At 35.8% G+C, this 7,404-nt stretch overlaps 1 pseudogene; it reads right to left on the reverse strand.

Annotated features, from left to right (window-relative positions):
* Nucleotides 1-6,573: 6,573 nt before the first annotated feature.
* Nucleotides 6,574-6,975, reverse strand: LOC103087604 (galectin-1 pseudogene; annotated as a pseudogene).
* Nucleotides 6,976-7,404: the final 429 nt, after the last annotated feature.

The raw sequence follows: 7,404 nt of genomic DNA on the forward strand, positions 1-7,404 counted from the left end.
TAAAACTGATTCTTGTAATAATGACTCTCAAACTTCTGTAAATTTGAGACAATGATACATATTAATTATTCCTTTTGACATCACTAATTCTTTTGAATCTTGGAATCATTTACATGTATTTTCTAAAAATTTGTAAGCTACTTTTATAACTAAAATATAATTTCATCCATAATTTCATACTTTTAAATTAATCTACTTTCTTATCAAATTTTTCAGATGTCTATCTTTACTTAATATCCTTAATTCCTTAAATATTTTATTGCATTTTACAAACACTATATGTATACTATACATACAAAAATAATTAGATAGCTTCAACTACCAAAATTTTATTTCCAAACACTAGGCTTTCAGTATAATTTAGGAGCATGTGCGTTCCCATTAATTGTCAGAAACAATTGAATACAAAGAGCAGCAAAGACATATAGAATAAATTCCAGATATAAGTGTGTGTATGTATAGTTGTTGCATGTTTTTTCTAGAAGAGAAATATATTTAATTACTTAGATGCAATTACTTTGCAATTTTTAAAATGCAGTCATTAAAAACTCTGTTTATCTGAATTTATAAGCTCAATTTTAAAAGTATGCTTGAAAAGTACTGTTCTTTAGTAATATCTTCAGTTTTATTTATCAAAGACTGGATTTCTTTTGTTTCTTATTTATTTTTACTTTTTTCTTTTTTTTTAAACTGTCTTATTACAGATCTTCAGAAGCATTTTGCACTTTTTAATTTTAATTTTAATTTTGGCTGCACCACACACTGTGGCTTGTGGGGATCTCAGTTCTCCAACCAGGAATTGAACCCGGGCCTCTGCAGTGAAATTACTGAATCCTAAGAACTAGACCAGGGAACTCCCCCTTTTTTCTTTTTATCTTTTCTTTTAAGAAGAAAGTGAGGAGGAAGGTATGTCTTTTTCTCTTTGCTCTTGCAATTACCCAGGAGAATACAATGCCCACAGATCTGTAGAATACTGAACCATCAGTATTTTTGTCTTTTATGCAGAATCAATTACATAAGCTAGTCTAACATAAGCTCCTGCAGAATTAGCCAGGTTCTTCAAAAATCGCATAACTCACTATAGAGTAGTGGATTAAGTTTGAAGCTGCTCTGGTCTTCATCCTGGATTTGTCATTCTTGCTCTGTGTATAATCCAGGTCAGATCACAACATACACTTGCTTGAACATTCACAGCTATAGAAAGAAACTGCTCTTATGGATGCCTTATACACTATGAGCATTTTGAGATGATGGTGAAGTCAGCCCATCATCTTTGCAACACAACATTTAACATTCAAGTAATACTTCTGGTAGAAATTTATATAAACTGTCTCTAGTGTAAAATTAAATAAACTCAAGTAATACAGAGAAGCTTGCTTACTAAATATCATGACTTTAAAAAGTGACTTTCCTTTGAAAGATAATAACCATATTATAAGGATTAATAAGCTTTTATGTATTATTTTGATATTTAGATGAAAAAAATATTGATTGTAATTTTTGTCCAGTATTAGGTTAATGATTTAAATATAGAAAACCATATTTTCCTGTTATTCTTAAAGAGAACAAGACAAGTTAGAAGCACTTACATATTTTTCCCATGATCTAATAGGTGACAAATTATAAAAGGAAGAATTGAAATCCAACACTTTCTGAATCAAGAGCCTATGATATGTGTGCTTCCCAAATAGATTACTAGTTTGGGTTGATTTAAGTTGAACAGATTTTTTCTTCTTTCCCATTTAAATATGTTACTCATTCTTATACTATTCTTTAGTATATAGCATAAATCTTCTAGGGTCTAAATAACACATAATTTAGTAATTATATGTATTTTTCACATTTCACTAATGTCTTCATTTTTACCTTCATGAATATGCATTTAAATACCACAGCTAAACTTTTCAGAATTTCTTCTCTTCTAATATAGTGTGCTTATTGATTCTCATCCTCACCACAGGGCCTGCAGGTTGACAAAACTGTCTTTTAATATCAAATTGAAATTAATATAACACTTGTTAACATATTAACATCTCTGAACTCTTAAATTTTAAACAATGATATTAGATCAGATATTAAATCAGATACTAATAGAAAGATGAGATATATGTGTAGTGGTCAATAGCTCCTGTTATGGATATGTTAATACTACATCAGAAATTAAAACCTACTTAAGTAGAGTTAGACAATTGGCTACGAAGTCTCTCCAAAGTGCCAGTTCCATACTGGGTTTCAGATTTCTTTCCTGAATTCCTAAGGGAATGAGATCTATTTTTACTATTAAAGTATCAGTTGTTGCCACTCAAAAAAAAAAAAAAAGAAAAAACAAAACCACAAGACCATAGTTAAGAAAGATTAATTATTACTTTCCCCTCTATTCCTGTTTTATGTATTCTCACTATTCCCATTGACTGCAGAATAAGATCTCGCCTCCTCATTTATTATTTGGTTTCCATCTTCCTTTACATCTTATGTTTGCCAGCTTCTGCCTTATATTATAATCTAATAAGCCTAAACTACATATGTTTTCCTAAAGAGTCCATGATGTTTCCTGTTTGCTGATCCATTTGGCTCTCACTGGGGGATTATACTGGGTTTATTCACCAGTAAAGTGGGAATCTTGGCAGCCATGTTAGAATACTGCCTACCTCACTTCTCTTAAAGCTTTACCATTAGTATAGAATGTAAAGGAGATGAAACAAAGTATTTCTCAAGAAATTTCATTACTTCTAAAATTATTTATTTAATTGAATTATAATTAACATACAATATTATATTTGTTTCAGGTGTCCAACATAGTGATTTGATATTTTTATATATTACAAAATAATCACCACAATAAATCTTGTTACCATACAGAGCTATTATATTATTGACTATATTCCCTATGCTGTACATTATATCCTCATGCCTTGTTTATTTTATAGCAATAAGTTTGTACCCCTTAATCCTCTCTACCTAATTCATCCATTCCCCCCCACCCCTCTGCCCTCTGGCAACCACCAATTTTGTTCTCTGTGTCTTTGAATCTGTCCTGCTTTGTTTTGTTTTTTCATTTGCTTTGTTTTTTAGATTCCATATAAATTGAAATTATAGGTGTCTGTCTTTCTCTGACAGACTTATTTCATTTAGCATAATACACTCTAGGTCCATCCATATTGTCACAAATGGAAAGATTTCTTCTTTTCTTTTTAATGGCTGTGTAACATTCCATTGTATGTATATGTACCACATTTTCTTTATCCATTTAAATATCCTTGGACCCTTAGGTTGCTTCCATGTCTTGGCTCTTGTAAATAGGGCTTCAATGAACATAGGGGTGCATGTATCTTTTTGAATTAGTGCTTTTGTTTCCTTCGAATTATTGTTCAGAAGTGAAATTGCTTGATCACTAGTGGTAGCTCTATTATTAGATTTTTAAAGGAATCTCCATACTGTTTTTCATAGTAACTACAATAGGCATTCCTACAGACAGTGCATGAGGACTTTTCTCCACACCCTTACCAACACTTGTTGTTTTCTGTCTATTTTATAATAGCCATTCTGACAGGTATGAGGCAGTACATCCTGGTTTTGATTTGCATTTCCTTGATGATTAGTGATGTTGAGCATCTTTTCATATGCCTATTGGCCATCTCTATGTCTTCTTTTCTTTTTTTTTAATTAATTAATTTATTTATTTTTGGCTGCATTGTGTTTTCATTGCTGTGCATGGGCTTTCTCTAGTTGCAGCAAGTAGGGGCTATTCTTCGTTGCAGTGCATGGGCTTCTCATTGCGGTGGCTTCTCTTGTTGTGGAGCATGGGATCTAGGCATGTGGGCTCAGTAGTTGTGGTTTGTGGGCTCTAGAGCTCAGGCTCAGTAGTTGTGGCACACAGGCTTAGTTGCTCCACGGCATGTGGGGTCTTCCCGGACCAGGGCTCGAACCCATATCCCCTGCATTGGCAGGTGGATTCTTAACCACTGCACCACCAGGGAAGCCCTCTATGTCTTCTTTGGAAAAATGTCTATTCAGGTCTTCTGTCAACTTATTAATTGTGTTGTTTCTTTTCTTGATATTGAGTTGTATGGGTTCTTTATATATGGTGAATATCACCCCCTTACAGAATATGTCATATTCAAATATATTTTCCTATCCAGTAGGTTGCCTTTTTTGTTTTGTTGATGTTTTCCTTTGCTGTGAAAAAGCTTTTTAATTTGATGTAGTCCCATTTGTTTATTTTTGCTTTTATTGTCCTTGCCTGAGGAGACATATTCAAAAAATGTTTCTAAGATTGATGTAAAAGATCTTCCTGCCTACATTTTCTTCTAGGACTTTTATGATTTTAGGTCTCATACTTAAATTTTTAATCCATTTTGAGTTTATTTGTGTATATGTGGTAAGAAAGTGGCCCTGTTTCTTTCTTTTGAGTGTAGCTGTTTTCCCAACACTACTTATTGAAGAGATTGTCTTTTGCCCACTGTATGTTCTTGCCTCCTTTGTTGTAGACTAATTGACCATTAGTACATGCGTTTATTTCTGGGGTCTCTATTATATTCCATTGATCTATGTGTCTGTTTTTGTGTCAGTAACTTACTACTGTAGCTTTATAAAACAGTTAGAAATCAAGGATTGTGATACCTCCAGCTTTGTTCTTTCTCAAGATTGCTTTAGCTATTTGTGATCTTTTTTGGCTCTACACAAATTTTAGGATTTTTTTTTCTAGTTCTGTGACAAATACCATTGTCTTTCTTTTCTTTCTTTTTTTTTTTTTTTTTTTTTTTGGTATGCGGACCTCTCACTGTTGCGACCTCTCCTGTTGCGGAGCACAGGCTCCAGATGCCCAGGCCCAGTGGCCATGGCTCACGGGCCCAGCCGCTCCGCGGCATGTGGGTTCTTCCTGGACTGGGGCACGAACCCATGTCCCCTGCATCGGCAGGCGGACTCTCAACCACTATGCCACCAGGGAAGCCCCACCATTGGTATTTTGATAGGGATTACATTGAATTGGTAGATTGTTTTTGGTAGTATGGACATTTTAACATTTTTGGTTCTTCCAATCTATGAGTACAGTATCTATTTCCATTTATTTATTTATTTATTTATTTACATTTTGAACACATTCCAAAGCTTTATATTTTAACACCTCCTTAATTTTATATTTTTGATGATTCATTTTACATCTTTTTATTTTATGTATCCCTTGAATAATTATTGTATTTTTAATTAATTTTACTACTTTTGACTTTTAATTTGCTACTTGTTTTATAAGAGATTGATTTACTATCTCTAGCATTTATTTACCTTTTCTGGTGAGAGTTTTGCTTTCATATGTTTTCTTATTAATTAGTGCCTTTTCTTTTTAGCTTGGAGGAGTCCCTTTAACATTTCTTATAAGGCCAATTTAGTGGTGATGAACTCTTTTAGCTTTTGCTTATCTATAAAACCTTAATCTGCTCTTTAATTCAGAATGATAACCTTGCCAGGTAGAGAATTCTTGTTTGGCAGTTTTTTTCTTTCAGCACTTTGAATATGTCATGTCACTCCCTTCTGGCTTGTAAAGTTTCTGCTGAAAAATGTTCTGATAGCCTTATGGGTTGTCCCTAGTACATAATAAGTTGCTTGTTTTCTTGCTTCTTTCTTTTTAAAATTCTCTCTTAATCATTAACTTTTACCATTTAAATAACAACATGTTTGAGTGTGTTGCTCTTTAGGTTTGTCTTATTTGGAACACTCTGGGCTTCCTGGAACTGAATATCTGTTTCCTTCCCCAGATTAGGAAAGTTTTCAGCCATTATTTCTTTAAATACAAATTAAAGAAATTTCTCTTTCTCTTCCTCTTCTCCTTTTGAAACCCCCATAATGCAAATGTTATTCCACTTGATGTTGTTCCAGGGTCCCCTATGTTATCCTCATTTCTTTAATTATTTTTTTACATTGTGCTGCTCTGTCTGGGTGTTTTCCATTGCTTTGTCTTTCAGCTTGTTTTGTGCTTCTTTTTGTTTTTAGTTGATTAACAATGTTGTGTTAGTTTCAGGTGTACAGCAAAGTGATTCAGTTATACATATACATGTATCTTTCCTTTTCAAATTCTTTTCCCATTTAGGTTATTACAGAATATTGAGCAGAGTTCCCTGTGCTATACAGGTCTTTGTTGGTTACCTATTTTAAAAATAACAGTGTGTACATGTCAGTCCCAGACTCCCAATCTGCTTCTGTTTCATCCATTCTGCTGTTGAACCCTTCCAATGTGTTTTTCATTTCAGTTATCACTTCTCTTCAGTTCTTTCTTATAGTTTCTCTTTGTTGGCTTCTTGCTATGTTCATCCCTTTCTTCTCCTGAGATCAGTGAGTGTCTTTATGAACATTATTTTGAACGCTTTGTCAAGTAGGTTGCTTATCTCTGATTCCTTAAAGTATTTTTCTGGGGATTTGCCTTGTTCTTTGATATGGAATATATTTCTCTGTCTCCTTGTTTTGTCTGTCTCTCTGTGTTTGTCTACATGTATTACAGAAAGTGGCTACCTCTGTCAGTTTTTTTTCCAGGGGGAGCAAAGGCAGCTGCCTTTATTGGGGGCCATGGGCCGGCTGGCTTCACTCAAAGGCCATGCACTTGATCTTGAAGTCGCCATTGGCTGCCAGATAGTTGATGGCCTCCAGGTTGAGGCAGTTGGGGAATTTGAATTTGTATCCACCAGTCACCTGGATGGTTAGCTCTGGTTAGCAGATGCATACCTCCACAACACTTCCAGGCTGGAAGGAGAAGACAGACTCCTGCTGCTCAGACCCCCAGGCCCCGCCATCCTTGCTGTTACACACGATGGTGTTGGTGTCCCTGTGCTCACTGAAGCAGGGGTTGAAGTGCAGGCACAGGTTGTTGTCATCTTTGCCCAGGTTCAGCACGAAGCTCTTGGCGTCCAGGGCCACCTTGCCCAACACTCTGAGGCACTCCCCAGGTTTGAGATTCAGGTTGCTGATGACAAGACCACAAACCATGATTGAGGAGAGGAGGATGTTCCTGGGACTTTGGGACCAGTTGTCTGAAGACTCTACTGGAGAGCCTTGGTCTTGAAAGAGTGGTATTCTTTAGAAGCTGTTCTGTGTGGCCCAGAAGTGCAGTCTCCTCTGGCCACCAGACCCAGGCATTCTATGGCCATCCCTCATGTGGGCTGTAGGTGCCTGCCAGCTGTGATAGGGCTGTGACTGCCGTATGGGGAGGAGAGGGTTGGAGTCACTTGCCCATCCTGGGTGTGGATTGATCTATGTGTGGGCTGGTTGGAGCTCAGGGCACTCATCAGGCTCAGTTGTGGGTCAGCTACTGCATGAGGATGACAGGACTCTGTAATCCCTGCTGACCTCCAGACCAGAAGATCCGTAGGTCTCTCCTCGGCTGTGGTTGCAAAAACTGGGGCTCCTGGTGAGTGT

Source organism: Lipotes vexillifer, unplaced genomic scaffold (genome assembly GCF_000442215.2).
Source record: "Lipotes vexillifer unplaced genomic scaffold, Lipotes_vexillifer_v1.1 scaffold153, whole genome shotgun sequence".
Taxonomy (NCBI): Eukaryota; Metazoa; Chordata; class Mammalia; order Artiodactyla; family Lipotidae; genus Lipotes; species Lipotes vexillifer.